Genomic DNA, 17,619 nt, shown 5'->3' with positions numbered 1-17,619 from the left:
ATTTTAGGGCCATACTGCCTGAGGAGAAGCACTTCTTAGCAGTCTGTTCCATATGTTTCGACTCCCTGTCAGATGGAGCCGCAGGGAACGATCCCAGAGCCAACCGCGCAGAACAAGAGGCTTACACCACCAAGCTTTCCGGTGTTGGACGCCAAGATAGGAACTGAAGATCACCTGGAGCAACCATGTACTTTCTAGCTACAGATTTAGAAATCGCCAGTGTCAGTACTTGTTTCCTCCAGATCTCCAATATGGGCTCTGTGAGAGCACCATTGAAAGGGAGGAGAGGCTCAGAAGAAGCTGATGGAAGCAAAACCTCAAAATATTTGCTTTCAATTTTGATGCAGGAAGGGGTAAGTCCAAAAATTCAGCCGCCTTCCTTATCACATCGTGGTAAGTAGTTGCTTCTGCCATGAGATCACCTCCCAGGGATAAAAGCTCCCACTCAGGGGACGTATCTAACCCACAACCAGAATCTAGGCCCTGAAAATCACCTGCAGGCTCTGGAATTTCTCCTTCCTCTAATAGCTGTTCTTGATACTTTTGCTCCTCCAAAAGTCTCAAGGCCCTCCTTCTCGACCTCAGTCTGGACTCCATCCGCAGCGTTGACAGAGAGTTAACCGACTTCGTAGACGCAGGCTTCAAAGTAGAAGGTAGCACTGGCGGAGGAGGAGAGGGAAACAGATCCACACTCCACGCCGATCGGGATCCATCTGGTGCCGGTATCGACTCCGTCAGTGCCACTGCAGCCATTATTCGGGGTAGAGGTGATGACATCAACCGCGCAGACCAAGTCCCTTCACAAGGAGTTGCTGGAAGAAAGGGCACAAATGGGGCCTGTTTATACGGCGCCGGCAACCCCAGCGTGAATGCCAATGGACCTGTGGGACCAGCAGGTGCACCAGAGGGGACCATCACCCTGTTATATATGTTAAACATAGCATTGAGGAATGATGATGGATCCACTCCCAGAGCCGGGAAGGCGGAAACCCTTGTTACCCTTGAGGTGGCTAAGCTGAATCAGTTAATCAAACACCAGGCTCCTGACCATGCGAGGATGCAGGAGGAAAATGAGCCACTGGGCTTGCTGGGAACTTGGAGATCTCAATCAAGGTCGGCGCTGAAAAAGCCTGCGGGCTCTGAGGCTGAGGAGACACTGTAGGGCTGACCTTCCACACCGTAAGGCCCAGTCTGGGAGGAGACCGAGACTGATCTCGGAATGAACGGCATCGTCACTCATGCCGTAGTCCCTTGTTTTTGATCTTCGGCGACCCCTCTGCTCTTTCTTAGCCTTTGCCAAGAAAAGATTAGCCTCTCTCTCCTCCAAAGCATTCCGGTTCATACGCTGGCAGGACGCGCAACCCTCCACGTCACGATCACAGCTCAGGCACCAAAGGCAATTTTTTCGTGCGGATCCGTCACCAACATATGGCCTCCGCACTTGCTACAAGGTTTAAATCCCTATTTTTTCAGTGGAGACATTGTAGTGCTCCAAAACAATTCTCTCGAAACAGTTTACTATGAAGAGGTAGAAAAAAACGTTAGCGTTAAAGGCGTGGAAAAAAGGGAAATGACGTCAACATGTCGGTAAGGACTTCTTATGGCTCAGTTGACGTCAGATGGAGTCGCATGTGGAACCGTGTTATTGTGATGTCCTCGATGACTTGAAAAGCTAGGAAGAAAATTTCCGTTGAATGCTGGTGCAATGGGAGAATTCATAAGGGGAGGAAACCAGAGGTAGTTGTATCCATCAGAATGAGATTAGGGAGCTTCATAACAAATAAGTCTCCCAAGATGGCCAACCGAGGTAAAAGATCCCAAATGTAGCACAAATGTAGCACAAATAGCACCTAAATGTAGCCCAATGACAGAAGTGTACAAAACACATTTTTTTTGCAGTTTTATATAGCGCAGACTTGACCTACAGGTATTGGATCATCAGTTACATTACACAAGGACGCATTCCTTTTGGGCTTTAGGCATGGAGAGATTAAGTGATTGGCCCAGAATCACAGGATGTGGAGCTGACGCCTTACCTCAAACCTAGTTCCTCAGTTGCAAAGTCTGCAGCTCCTGCTGTAACTCCACATTCTCTCCCCTTAGCGTAACTTATAATCTAGTGATCAACTGGATAAAAAAGCATCAAGATGGCAAATAATTTTAAAATGCTTTGTCGATATATGAGAACTCAGATAATTTTAGTTTTTTATAGCACTAACCATAATTTCTATGGGAGTAAGACCTTCTCATTTTATCATTTCTAAAGGAAATGCTTTAGGTATCACAGTTTTAATTACATCAAGAGGACGTCAGGCGTGCCACACTTCTGTAATAAATATAGAATGTTAGCAATCTAGTTGTTCATTAGAATACTGTGGGGAGGCAGATCTCAGGGGCATGGACTCGGATAACTGAGAACAGGGTGCAGAGAAAAAAAGTTGACCACGCTGGGCAGGGGGAGGGGTAGTGGCAGCACAACGGACCATGGAGGGCAAGGGAAAGGGGGGAAAGGACAACAAACCCACCATGGATGACATGCAAGAGAGGATGTGGCACTATAACAGACCATTGAGGGCAGAAGGAAGAGGCAGTAGCAGTACAACCATACATGTCAACAGACCCAACTCAGGCAGGATGACTCCTAATGTTTTCAAGCACAAAGGGGCTTTATTTAATCTGTCTCCTGCTTAAACTCTCCTCTTTTTCAATGTAAGTCAATGGGGAAAATCAATTCCCCAGTTTTTTTCCCCAAAATCTCCATCCTACCAAGCTCAAAATGTTGGCTAGTATGGTACATTGGATCACTGAAGTAGGAACAATAGGGTAGGGACCTGGACTCGGATGGAGGGAGAAGGGCTGGAGCACCAAAATGACCTTACAGGACAGGCGTTAGGATTTGCAGCAGCACAATACATCCTGCAGGGAAAGCAGGACAGCAGTGCAGCACAACGGACCATGGATAGCAATAGGGAGGGGACAGGGCCAGCACATGGGCAACAGAGAGCAGAGAGGAACGGATGGGACAGTTGCAGCATAACACACCATGAAGGGCAGGAGGGTGGAGGCATGGGCACAACCGTGGAACAAACAAGGCAAAAGGGAGAGGATAGTGGCCTGCACAGAGGACAGAAGGGAAGGGGGCAGGACTGGAGGAGCAAGCTCACCTGGAGGGCAGGCATAATCGTCAGTGGAAGTACAACACACCACAGAGGGAAACAGTGAGAATATAATGGCATACACACAGACAGCAAAAGGGGTCAGGGGCAGCAAGCTGACCACACAGGGTAGGTGTGAGGGGCTGTGGGAGTACAGAAGACCATGCATGGCAATCAAGAGGGTTAGTGGCAGCACGACGGCTGTGGTAGGCAAGGGGGGCGGGGCAGGGGTATGCACAAAGGACCATGGAGGACAGAAGAGATAGGTAGAGGCTAGACACAGGCAAGAAAGGGCAAGGGGCTTCACAACAGACCAGGTGGGGTAGGCAGGAGGAGCAGCATCAGCACAATAGAGCATGAAGGACAGAATGGACCATGGAGGACAGGAGAGATAGGATAGGAGCATGGAACTCTGACAGGCAGGGTGGAGGTGGCAGGGATAGGTTTCAGTCACCTGGCCATGCTAGGCAGGTGGGAGGGGCAGTGACAGCTCAACAGAACAATCAGAGTAGATAGGAAGGGCAGTGGCAAGCCCATGGAACATGCTGAGCAAAAAGAAGGAGCAGGGGCAAACACAGATGTCGGAGGGCAGGGGGACGGAGGGTAGAAGCAGCAAGCTAAGCAAGAGACCCAGCAGGAGGGCAATGATGGGGCACAGAATTGGGCAACCAATGGTAGGAGGAGTGGGCAGGGATATCAAGCTAAATTAAGGGCAGTGGCAGCACATCGGACCATGCAGGGCAAAAGGGAGGTGGCTGGTGCATGGCCTCGGACAACAGAGGGTAGAGAGGTGGTGGACAGGACAACAAGCTAACATTTCAAGGCAGGTGGGATGGGGGGTGGCAGAACAATAGCCACACAGGGTTGTAATGAGGGAGCAGGGGCATAAACTTGGATAATGGATGGCAGGGAGGATGCGGGGGCAGGAGCAGCAAGCTTGGGTGGGGGCAGCACAATGCCAAACTAAGCCTTGTGTCATACTCCCCCCCCCCCCCCCCCAACACCTTGCATAGCAATGGGCATTTTACTCAACGTTAAAAAAAAAAAACGAGAAATTAACTGAAAAAAATTAAAGTTAAAGGGATATTATAGTCCGGTTCAGATTTTACATGCACAATACCACAGAAACTCAGCTGTTATAGATTTATTTCAAGAAAATGTTACACATGTCCTAAAGTAACTATAACTACATCGTCAATATGTGGCAAAAATTAAGAAGAAGAAAAAGAAAAAAAAGCATGTATCCCGTGCTTGTTTTACTAAAGCCCCTGGGTGGGCCATGTCCCGGGGACATATAGGAGGTGGACGCACGGGGAGCCCTCCCTGGACTTATTTATGCCCCGGGGACCTTCACCTCCCCAGGAGCTTATATTCAATAGTATGCAGGGGAGCAGAGTGCCCCCCGCAGCCTGGGGGCCACCACCTCCCCAGAGGAAAATTGATTGGTTATAGTAGGGATGTCCTGCAGACCCCTTCCCCAGAGTCCCAGGGTCCACAACCTTCCCGGGGCTAAAATTCAATTATATGCAGGGGCGACCCCCCCACTGCCAACTCCCTTAGGCTGAATGAAAATGATAAAGGGGGTCCGTTGCGGACCTCAGGCCCTTGGGACCATGCTGGCTCCTGCAGGAGGCAGGGAGCCAAATGGGGCAGCAGGCTCCCCCACAGTCCTCAATGGTGGTGATTGGGTGTTCTGGAGGGCACCCAGATGACATGGCTGGGCCCCAGTGGATGGAGTCAGTGGGGCCTGATAGCAGCCGGGGTGAGGGGGGGAACGTTGCAGTGGTGATGCTGCATTGTCCCCCCTCCCACAGCAATTATTTTTTGACATCGGGCCCATTGGATGGGGTCCCAGGAGCCAAAATCGACCAGGGTAGGGGGCTGCACAGCCCTCCTTCCCCACAAAAATAAAATATATTATAAGGCCGGGCCCTCCTCCATTTAATGAATGGCCGGGCCCAAGGGAATGGGTTACCCAAGGTTGAGATCAGCCAAGGAAAGGGGGCCCACACGCCCTCCTATAGAATTACAGTGGGCCCCGGGGGATGGGGTCCCTGGGTCCAAAATCAGCCAAGGGAGGGGGCCGCTTGACCCCCCTCCTGCAGACTGGCCCTTCACCCAAGGAGGTAGCACTTACTAACTAACCAGTAGAAAGTATTCCAGTTGAGTAGACATTTTGTCCAAAACTGTGGAATCTTGTTGGATAAACGAGCATGTGAGCTTCCATACTGGCCATGATGCTCATTTCACATAAATTAAACCTCAACAGGAACACTCACAAATATAAACCTAGCAGGTGTCCCAGGTGAAGCTTCACTTCTGGAAAGGACAAATGATCCTAACCCCTGGGCTTTGTGAAGGCAAACCTAGTGTGTTCACTTTGCAATTCAATATTGAAAAACTATTTGAAATCCTTTGTGGAGGTGAATGCATTTTTCATCTACTGGAGTACAATCAAACACTCTCACAACCACATAGACCCTCTCACACCCAGACAGACACTCTAACAGCCAGTCTCACACCCAGAAACACCCTCTGACACCTATTCTCATATCCAGAGAGACAGGCCCTATGGCCAAAGGCCGTGTGCAGCGTGGGGATGGGTGGTTAGGAGGATTGGCCGCGTGCGGCGGTGGTTGGTTTAAAGAATAGTAATGAAAATTACTTTATATTAAAAAAGACACCGAAATTAACTGGAAAAAAATAAAATAAAAATACATTTAAAAAAAATTATAATAATAAATAAATCGAAGGCTACAGGGACGTTATAGTTAGGAAATAGAATTAAAAGAATCATAAAAATTCACTTAAAACTCACAGCCCAAGGTAATTATAACTTGCGTCTTTGCCATGAACTGCTAATTACCCCAGATATTATAGCCCTTATGAAAACTTTTATAGCATCAATAAAAATATCAATGAAACATTTGAAATCAAATTATTGAAGAAAAAACTGTGCATAGCAGGTCACAAGTTATAGATACCTTAGGCAGCGAGTTATAACTACTTCAAATAGCTAACTGTAACTGTTGAATTTCTCCGGTTTTGTGTGAGTATATTCAGAACCATAACTATAACATCCCTGCAACCTTTGTTTTTCTACGTGCATATATTCACTTCAAAATTAAAGGTTACAGAGTTGTTATGGTTAGGCTCACATTTTAAACATACAAACCCATAGAAATTCACCTGTTATAGTTAGAGTTATCTCAAGTAACTATAACTCATGCCCTAAGGTAACTATAACTTGTGCCTTTGCAATGCACTGCTAATTACCCCACAAATTAAGGGCACTCATGAGATTTTTTCTAACACCATTGATAATACCAATGCAATATTTGCAGTAAACTTTTTAACAAAAAAAATGTGCATGGCGGGGTTGAAAAGTCATAGTTACCTTAGGGTGCGAGTTATAGTTACTTTATCTAGCTCTAACTATAACAGGTGAATTTCTACTCTTTTGTACATTTAAAATGTGAGCCTAACTATAATGTCCCTGTAACATTAATTTTTTAAGTGGAAAAAAAAAAAAAATATATATATATATATATATATATATATATATATATATGCAACCCACTTAGAATATAGCTTTAAAATGTGCAGGATGCCTTTTGCAGCTCACTTGAGGTCCACTGGGACAGAACAGGTATTCAACTGATATCAGGTTTCTGCAATTGAATCTGCTGATCAGCCAGGCGGTTGGCCTTTGAAAAAGGAAGGAAATGTTTGTTCTCTGTTAATGGAGGAATGAACCCAGAAACACGTGTCCAGAGATGCTTGAAAACATAAGGCCTGAACTAATGAAAATGCCAAAGAATTCTCTGTAAGTTGCGGACGTTGCTACATTCCATTATGACCTGTTGTGAGTGCGCTTTCGTTCAGGGCAACTCTTTTTTATATATATATATGAGCGAGAGAGAGAAATAGCGATAGAGATAGATAGATAAATAAATAGATAAGACACCCAAAATAACTATGCAAAGACTACGATAAGACTTGTGAGGCTTCAGCAATACATGGTGAGGTGAGAGGAGAGAAAGCGTTCTTCAAGAATACTGTACAAAGCTCGGTCTCAAAGCAGCTGACCTCCCTTTTCCAATATTGGCTCCAAAGGATGAATAAAAGCACAGCATCCTTCAAAGACCTCAACTGAAATGAGGAAAAATCAAAGGGTGCTCCGTTTTCATAGCAACCAGAATCCCAACCTGATGCTTTCCAAAGGCAAACGCGACAACAGCAATCAGAAGCTTCAGAAAGCAAATCTTAGACTGTCCATGCCAGCTGGGATCATCATTTACGGACCGGATCACAAGTGCCGGTGTTAAGCAAAAAGAGCGGAGGTGGGGGACTGACACAACACACTTCAAATAGATCATGAAGACAGTGGAGCACAGCATCAACACCGACTGACACCATCCACTGGCAGGAGGACTTACTCGAGCGACTTATCGAGCCTCTGATGAGAAGAGGCGGGGTGGACCGTAATGGGGGCTGGCAGTGTAGGCCAATATAATAATGGACATAAGGTGTGCATTTTCTCCTAACTCATATTCGTCGATAAACAGCTGACGGTCCTGACACTGCTGTAGATTCGATTAATTATGTTTTGAAAACAATTGATATGGCTTTGGCGTCCAAAAAAAAAATCAACATGCAAATCGACCGATTCCATAATGGAAATGTTGTATTTACACAACTGACGAGAGCTAAGGGCACAACCGGGAAAGGGTGAATATGCAGAAAAGAGGTGACAATAAAAAAGACATTGGCTTCCTGAAACGCTGTAAAGATACACGATGCCGTAAGAGTCAGCAGATCCTTCGGCACGGCTAATATCTGACTGCACGATCATATCCACTTGTGTAGGGGCCTGCTTTTGTAGGCGCACTCACAAACCTCGGGCAGAAATGATAAATGAAAGGCTTTTGTTGCTTTGTGAAGCTGTAATTAGCCCACGTTAAGTGGACTGTCGCAGAGTTTCGAGACAATCTGCGGTGGCCATGAACAGAATAATGGGTTGGTTACAGGTGGGAGGCTTAATTGAAAAGCAGACTATGAGACGGGCATTAAACAATGGGATGGGGAAGGATTGATGCTTGGAGAGGGGAAGGGCCTTACAAGTGGGTCAAGATGAGCGCAGGAGGAAAAAAGGCACTATGGGGCCGAATGATGTGAGCTGCAGCTGGAGACTCGGATGAATGCGGCTGCACCAGACTGAGTGGCTGAGTAATGCACCTGTTTTCTAAATGCTCAGATACCCCTGCATTGGTCGTTCCTGGGAAAAATGTAGGGTAACCCCATTGCAGCACATTTTTGACATGTCAATACGTTTAGAGATCTGTAATAGAGCAGTCATATGTTATGGTATGCATTTGATATAGAGTCTGCCCACCAATTAGTTGCTGCTTCAGATGTCTTGCAAGCATTAGAAACAAAAACGAATAAAACCGGGAATATGGGAGGTAACCCTGTTACCAATAGTTACTTCCCATTCATTTACACTGAATAGTAAATCTGGAAGAAATGCAGACAGTAACTGTACCATCCCTCTAGGTCAGCTCCTACATATTTTGTCCAGGCACCAACCAAATGAGCGGATCTGTCACAAGCCAACAAGGGAACACCTCATTACTCAAATGAAATAAACTTTACAGCAGTTAACTTGGGCAGGTGATAGAATATTTTGAGTGCCCCATTCTTTCCTTGCTGCTCTAATGGGGCGTCAGATGGAATGACATAGGCCAGCAGAAGGTTCTATGTGGATGTTCCAAGCCTTTGGAAATACATAATCCGTCTTTGCAGGTCTCAGACAAACTCACTAGTGACCCTTCAAAATAAAGTCATACCGACTAAGGCTAGAAGAACCTTTATCTTATCTCGAGTATTTTTTAGGTGTGGCCACTGAGACTGCTTTTGCTGTCTCGCCAGAATATATATATTTTTAAAGCATACATAATATGCACACACAGAAGCTTTTGGTGAGCTGGCTTACTCCATTTGTCTATTAAGTTGTCATTCACGTTCTGCTCCCGCCCAGCACAGTACACAGCGTGTGACAGCAGGGTAGCCCGTTTCATCCACGGGCTCCCTTCATGTTGAGTGACTTCACAAAGCTGTGCACACTATTCACATCAACCCAAACATAGTTCCTTTCTCTTCAGTGACAAATGTGGTTGAAAGTGTGTTGTATTTATTTATATTAACTTGAAATATCCTCTAATTATGGTGCCTTTACTTCCCGTTAGATGGTGCTTTCTTTTCCATCTCATTTTTAAAGTTGTAGCTAAAGTGTTTAAGTGACACTGTAGCATTTTATCTGCCTTCAGTGCTCGATTATGTGAGGATTCACTCTGATCTCATTCATAAATAATAATAATATATTTATAATAAAATGCACGGTGCAGAAACACATTTAAAAAACAAATTGTAAAGAAGGTGTGTAAGTGAATGCTTTGAATTTTTTATTGAAAGCAAAAGGCAGCCACATTTAGGTCGCTGCATTTTTTATTTTTATTTTTGAGGCATATGCTTGCAATAAAAAAAATGAACAAAAAAAGAAATCACCATCACACCAGCTTGACATGGCCCTTAACCTGGTCAAAGGCCGCTGTGAGAAGGTGGTCATTCCAGGCCTACCTTGTCATAAGGCCCGCTTGCCGCAGGGGAACGTCCCCTTCTTTGCACTTTTGCATTTCACACTTTGTCACCAGGTCGACCTTATGGAAGTGTTGTCTTACACTGGCTGCTCGCCCCGAAGAATTTGGCTTCTGCGAGTTGCGGTTGTGTAGTATGGTTATTCAGCAGATTTTATCTAATGTTTTAACTTGTGTTATTCTATTTTAAATAACTCTGGGATCTGTGTCCAGACATTGAGTATTAACACCTCAACAATAATGACTATGGGGACTTGGCTGTTTATGTCTTGGGATTTTAATCAGTTTACATATTTTGTGGCTCCCACTTATTCTCAAATAGATTTGTATGTCGTGTTTTATGCTGTTTTATTGCAAACGTTTTAAGTAACTATGCAACTTCATAAAAATTACATACTTAGCTTGACATGCCCAGTCCTCCTTTCTTTGCCAATACTTGTTTGCTTCCCTCCCCACTTGATCAGCATTCAAAGCTACATGACTCAGGAGCAGACCACTTTTGCATTGTACATGACTTATGCAATTAAGATTGGCTAAGCTCAGTACTGCAGAGATGGCCATGATGTACACAGCATTTAACTATTGCACATGCTCTTACTATTTCCGGACAGCATACTTTCAACACCATGTGCGTTGAAGTTCCTTGACATGACCTTGGGCAGACAAAGCTCTTTCTATTAGTCTAGGTTGACTTTTAGAGCTCATTTACAGCACTTTACATGAAAGGCCACGTATTTAAAGTACTCCGTAATTAAGATCACATCAGATATGAATAAAAATTAAGGCCTTGAATTTGGAACACCTCTAGAATGACTTTGATAGGCAGTAAAAGCTGAACTTGGGCTCCTGTGACAGGAATAAATACATTAAAATACAGATTCTCCACAACCTCCTTTGTGCATTTTATAATCTAGTGATCATGTGTCCACTCACAGTTTGATGCTTTTAAACAGATGTAGGCTTTAATGTGCAGTCAAAAACCGCTTTGAGGTAAATGAGGAGGATTTTCATTTGAACAATATGAAGAAATATCATCAGATTTGTTTTTTTTTTAGTTATGACAGAAAGCCTAATTCGCAAAACATACCTGTGTTTTCATTATGAAATCGACACCAGTTTCCTATTGTAGCTTGTTTGAGACTGAAACTTACACAGCAAAGGGCAGAAGGTCACGTCTTCCAGCTATTGCCACCTTCTGAGGTTGATGCTGCAAACTGGCATTATCTCTGTTTTAATAGCCCCAGAGCAGAGTCCCTCTCTTAAATATGTTCTGATATCTGGGCTTTATAGCATCGGATTATTGCAATTGTATTTATATAGTGCTAACTACCACAGAGAAGGCGTTGAAGCACTTTTTGGCAATTAGCATGCTACTCCGGAACCCACAGGATTAGTTGTGGATGAGTATATGGAAATATACATTGTTAATCTGAGAGATGGACATGCACGTCTGCTAGTTTAATTGAATAGGTTAAAGTAGGGATAAAGGAGGGAAGAGTCTAGAAAGGGTTATTATGGCGAGCACAGCAGTAAAATGAGGTTTAGGATAAGTCAAAGGAGGGATACATAAGGTTAGAGTCTGGCAAGTGTTATTTTGGGAATCATAGTAGCAAAATGAGGTCCATCATTAATTATATTTTGAAAATTGTGATGGGACTAGGAACGATTAAACCTGCAATAAGACAAAGCAACCATGGTGACAAATTCGTCAGCTCTATTATAAAGCAAGTGCCTAGGGTTCAACCATTTCTAAAATTCCTATGAATGTTAAAAACTTTACACTTTCCATGAAAGAAATAGAAAAGTCTGAATAAGGCAGAGAGTGGGAATAGTGGAGCCGGAAAGGACAAAAATATGGAAATGGAAAAGTTAGAGCAGGAACCGTCAGTGTTTATGCAGCTGAATCACAGATTTTATTGGACTTGTGGCAGAGGTATTGTTATTTAAGACTATACTGGCTCTGTGAAGTCTAGGACCTTGGAGCTTTTTGAAAATTATGAATGTTCAAAACGTGGAGTAAATCAAGTATCTTTAGTTCTTAGTTTGTTCTCTTGTCTTTTAGTATGCAAATTGTGAGAGCAGATTTCTCCCTGCAACCTTGTGTGTGAGTGTAATCCACAGGAGGATGGAAGAATGATAGTTTTCAATGGCACTTTCATATTAAAGATATTAACAAAAATTCAAATTGTGGATTATGACGGTTTTGATGAATTGGGAAGAAGATAATTCTAAGGCATTAGAAGGGCCACTAAAGTTGAATGAAGCTGTGTTTTAGTGTCTGCTGCTAGTGAGGGATTATGGACCAATGAAACAGAATCATTTCTACAGTGATCCTTTAAAGGAGTTGTGTCCCCAGTCCCTGTTGCTACTATGGTATTCTGGAAAGGATCGCTGTCCTCAGGGTATGTTGCTTATGAGGGAACCGGGAAGGAAGAGGTGTGCCTACCCTATGTTGCAGATGTGGACTGAGGGAGCAATTTTACTGGAGCCATTGGCAAATTTGGGATCCTTGGAGAAAGTAGCATCCCAGGTTCCCTTTTTATGTTTTGGAAACGAGCAAGAGCTCTCTGGTTGCAATAGGCTTACATTGGGCTTAACAAGAACAAAGGGTGGGCCTACCGCACACACACTGCTTGCCACTTGTTGACTTTGTCACTTTTATTTGCTTGCTTCTTATTCTATGGCTTTCTTTGCCCCATCTTATATTTATCCTTCCCATGCACCATATTCTCTTTACCATCCTTCTGCTTGGCTGACTGGTATTCTTCCACTGCTCACTTTTAGGGAACTACTTTTTTGTTCACCTCATGGAATTGCACGTTTTCCAACTCTCTCTCGTGTGCTTCTCCCCGCTGCCAAATACCCACCTCTCAGTACTGCTCTTTCCATCATGTACTTCGCTCCTCACCCCCCCTCCATACTGTGTTACTCTCTCACTTATGGACTTCTCTCCCTACCGCTTTATAGACTCATGAATTGCTCTCTCCCTCATGTGCTGTTTTTCTCCTGCCCCCCTCCACCCATTGTTTCCCCCACCCGGGTTAGTTAAAACTGTTTTTTTGAGGGTGCAGCAGCACATTTTCTGCTGACCCTTCCACTGTACAAAACAAGGACTTTCTCAGTACTCCAATTGACCTTTTTATATTTACAGATCTACCTTTGATTAGTAAGTAAACAACAAAAGGTTCCAAAAAGTAAAGAGCTATGAGTGAGATTTGGGGAGGAGGCGCCTAAAATGACATCACAAACACTTCCCTCAGAAGAGAATTGCTAGCGGGATGCTCTCTCTACCTACTTGTCTCACTTTATTCATTGATGCAGATGGGTGCACTTCCTTTCTGGGATCTCAGTATTCACTCTATAATCTCAGGAGGCTCCTCCACCCAAAGTCCATGTCTCAAAAGTACACTTCTGCAGTGAACAGTTTGGAGAGGAGAAGTCCAGGAAAGTAAACCAGTAAGAGTGAGATTCAGAGACGGGGTGGTGCCTAAGATTAGAGAGCAAACTCTCACACTCCAGAAGAAAAGTGCTAGCCAAATACCCTCTGTACCTACTTCTCTCACTTAATTTATGAATGTGCACAGTACTGAGCATAACCTTTCCTTCTGGGTTATCAATCGTCACTGTATACTCTGAGGGAGCTCCTCCTCCTCGAGTCACTGTATAGCTTGTGGAATCTCCCCCTCCTCAAAGGTATAAAGATTATCTGGCCAACACTTCCCTTATTGGATCTCGGTGTCTGGTCTATATTTTCACGGTCCTACCCCTCCAAGTGCCTCACTCTCACGTTCAGAAGTGCACAGTTGAGAGGGGAGACTCGGGACCACAGTTTTGATTTGATTGAAGGTTTGACAATATTTGCCTCCGAGTCCTGCTGCTCTTTCGTGAATGCAACTGTTGCCCACAATAGACAATAAACTTTCCGAAGAAACAAGACCTTTAGACACACATTTTAAAACAAACATGTTTTTCACATAGTTGATCTATTATACGTAATACTCCGATATGACACCAACACCTTACTTTTACTACCTTTTGAAATCTGATGGTCGCATATTGTACTTCAACATCACATATTGTTGCAGAACATGGTTATTAAGTAGGAGTTAGATGGTGTTTGGAGTTTGATGCTCACTTTTCATTTAACCGTTTATCTGGTGATTTTTTTATAGATGGTTTACAGTCAATACCATTTTCAAACCACTGTTTTTCCACACTATTTCAGAGCTAAGAGATCACTAGATAAACTCTAAGAAGTTACACACAAGTCGCACCCACAGTGGAATTCTAAGAATATTCTATTAATATTGACTTTAATATATGCATTTTCAAATTAAGTAATTTACAACGGGTCAAGTGTTGCTTACTTTATGCTTTACACTAGTCAAAATGCACGTTCAAAATATTATATTTACAATCTAGCTCCAATTTTTTTTAGACAACTGCAAGGGACCGTGACTTCAGAGTTAATGATTGGTAACATAGCAGGGCAAGGTAAATATCAGGGTGCTTAAGAAAAGAAAATGCAGACACAGGAGTGCAGAAGACAGGAGCTGGCTGTTAGCAGATACAAGAAAAGAGAGAAAGAGAAAAAAACAAGGATTTACAACAGTGTTTGAGCAAAGCAATGGATGTACTGATATATGACAAGAGGTCTCTTGAAGCTTAGGGTAAGCCTTTTGGATTGATTTCAGTCGACTGCTCTTAACCGTCACACAGGAAAGTCATAGTTTGGACTTCTCTAATAGAAATTGATGTGCTCAATATAAAGGTGGACTGAGACTGACACTACAGGCAGGTAACACCCCAAAGCACCTTGGCATAACAACTATATTTATGTGCCTTATCTGATCAAAGCAGAGAACAAGCCAGAGGTCACACCGTAAATCAATACAGAAATGTAACACAGATTATGAAATGGAACTGAAAAAACAGAGAGGGAAGAATAACCAGCATAAAGGTTAGACAAAGAGCTGGAAACCACACAACGGAAATAGTAAGAGGTAAAGAATGAGGGCAGGGATAACACTACCAGTATCACAATAAACAATGGAGATTGCATGGAGCCAGGGTGAAAACCAAGGCAAGTGATCATGAGCAAGGCTTCAGAAATTAGGAACAAGAATTCAGAGATCAGGAGCAGGTTATACCCTACAGGCACAGGGACAAATAGTGTCCTGCTGGCACATGGAAACTTGAACAAGGATTCAGAACACTGAACTAAAGGATGCACCCAAAAAGAACTTGGACAACAATTGCTTGGCTGACAGGAAATTAAAACAGGAACTCAGAACTAGGTGACAGGCAAAAGTAAAAAAACACAGGAAAGAAAAAAAAAATGCTGCCATCTCAGGGAATATGTGGTCAGAAGTCCAACAGGAAAAATACAAACTCAGGGTAGAAAAGAAAGGCACAAATAAGGTGAGACTGTGAATCAATTAAGAAACATATAAAGCAAAAAGCTTCATAAGGAGGCCACAGGAAAGAAAGCGGGAACAGCAAAGAAATAGCAGGATTCAGGGTTTTTCTCAGGTTCTCAAAGCTTCAATAATGAAGACAGCTGGAGTAGAAAGCAGGAACTCCCAGAGACAGCAGTCAATTACACAAATTCACAAGGAAGTGTGGTAGCTGCAGAACAATGCAGGTGAAAGCATTTAAAGTTCCTCCTCCAGCTCTCCGACTGATGCAACGCATTGAGATTCCGGGAAGCAACCAATGGACAGTAGTAAACTCCAGGATAGAAAACTGAATGGCTCTTGTTTCAAAACATGGCAGGAATTCATGCAATTGAGTATAGCAGCATGATGAAGCCGGTAACACAGTATAGATTCACTGACAAGCTCCTTCCCAACCCTCGGTTAAGTCATACAACTACCACAATTTACCAGTAGGTGGTAAATACACCCTGATAAGGAAAAGTCAGTGAATTAACAATGGAGTGTGGCACAGGTTCCAGACTAGTGTTCACGATGAAAGCACAGTCACAGCAGGTCTTCAGGTAGCTCTAACTGATTTGAGGATAGGATGATTGTGGCATTAACAGCAAACAAATAAACAGCTTTCATGCACTTTATAAAAAAATGTGTTGGTTCCATATCTTATCCAAGATTGTGCTAATGATAAAATATTTGCTTTTTTGAACAGCCAAAGGCTTTTGCCCCTACTGTCCATTGTTCTGTACTGTGAGGTTTCTTGTCATACTGACCACAATGACAATCAGAAATTGACAAGATGTCGGGCACAACAATGAGAAAGTAAAGGATTATTGTTTTAGTGGATATTTTACTGCCTCCAAAGGAATACTGTTTATGACACCCATAATTTCCTAAGATTTTAGAGATATTTTCCACACTTGTAAATATGCCCAATTGGACTGTTGGGGAATTTTGTGAAATAATCCTCTAAGTGCTTTGGAGTTAAAAAAACATACCCGTAAAACAACACAAAGATTGATTATGTTCTAAGACTGTTGCAAAGGTGGTGGGCAGAGAGGGACTAAGATTATTTTGTGAGGGGAAAATAGGCGCTCAGGGGGGGAGATAAGCAGTGTTTCACTGATAGGTAAATCTGTCGGTCTTAACATTCTTAAGAAGCCTAAAAATGTGGAATTTATCGATTTTGTTATTATTAGAGTCTTACCCCATCTTCGAATGTTCAAACTGATATTTGTAGCACAGGTTTACTCTAAGAGTCTATTCAGCATTCAATTAATCAGGTACATCTTGGATTCAAATCGCTCAAAAATGGACTGTCTCTATGTTGGCACACCTGGGTCCACGTTAGTCTTGCATAATGAAATAGGTTTAAACATCTATACATTGTATTACCCAGACTTGGAAAGATAGGTAGACATTTAACATGAGAATTTAGTTCAGTCACTGAGCCCCAAGTAGTAGTTCACATAAAGTAAGATAGAAACAATGCTGATGTGTAGTGATTATCTTTCGGCAACTTCAGCATTTTACGCTTTAACAATTATTCTATACTATTTTTTTCCTATACTGTGGAAACAGTACTGTTATGGCAATATCGTAAAAAATGATAATAAAAACCAATAAGTACCTCTTTCCACTAACATACTCAAAATTGGTCATACAGAAAGACTAGAATGTGGTTCACAAAGTCTGCATGAAGAGCTACATCTTAAAAGAATACCCTATTTTGGTAATTTTTGTCTATACAACTGACCTCTTTTCCATGCAATCCGATGCCAGTAGGTATGACATTTAGTGATTTGTGTTAACTGTTAAAAGTGTAAAAACAGAATCATGGTCTGCAGGGATGTGCACACATACAATTATTTATAATGTATAGAAAACACCTTACTCCTCAGGATAATTACTCTAATACCACAAAATCCAAACATCATCTGCTCAGTTTTCATTCCTCATACTGTTCTACATTTGGTTATATTTACTTCGCTGTTCTGCAAGGTGACAGATGTGTACCTCTGCCCTGCCCTGTACCCTGCCAACTGTATTGTTGTCTGGATCCCTAATGCTGATTTATTTTTGTCATAGTTGAACATAGATCATGCGTATGTGCCATGACATAGGCCTGTCTCATGGATTGCAGTCTTGTCGGACCTGGAGGAGCACCAAAAGCGCTACCCTCATAGTGATGGAAGGCTACTGCCTTCACGAGGAGTTAAACAGCATGTGTGGTCGTGGCAGCATACCATGTATTATTCAGTAGTACTGAACAGGTCCTTTCTACCCTGTGTCACTTGGGTGAAGCTTACAGGCTCACTCACCTTTTGAAAAGTTGTGTGCTTAACTTATCCCTGGCCTACACCTGGTTGATGTGGA

General features: G+C 43.1%; 1 protein-coding gene across 1 annotated transcript in view; it reads right to left on the bottom strand.

Moving 5' to 3' along the window:
- Nucleotides 1–17,619, bottom strand: part of KIZ (kizuna centrosomal protein) — a 737,711-nt gene that overhangs the window by 707,637 nt on the left and 12,455 nt on the right. The window lies entirely within an intron of this gene.

The sequence above is a fragment of the Pleurodeles waltl genome, chromosome 5, assembly GCF_031143425.1.
Source record: "Pleurodeles waltl isolate 20211129_DDA chromosome 5, aPleWal1.hap1.20221129, whole genome shotgun sequence".
Classification (NCBI taxonomy): domain Eukaryota; kingdom Metazoa; phylum Chordata; class Amphibia; order Caudata; family Salamandridae; genus Pleurodeles; species Pleurodeles waltl.
This window is presented reverse-complemented; position numbering and strand designations above follow the sequence as displayed.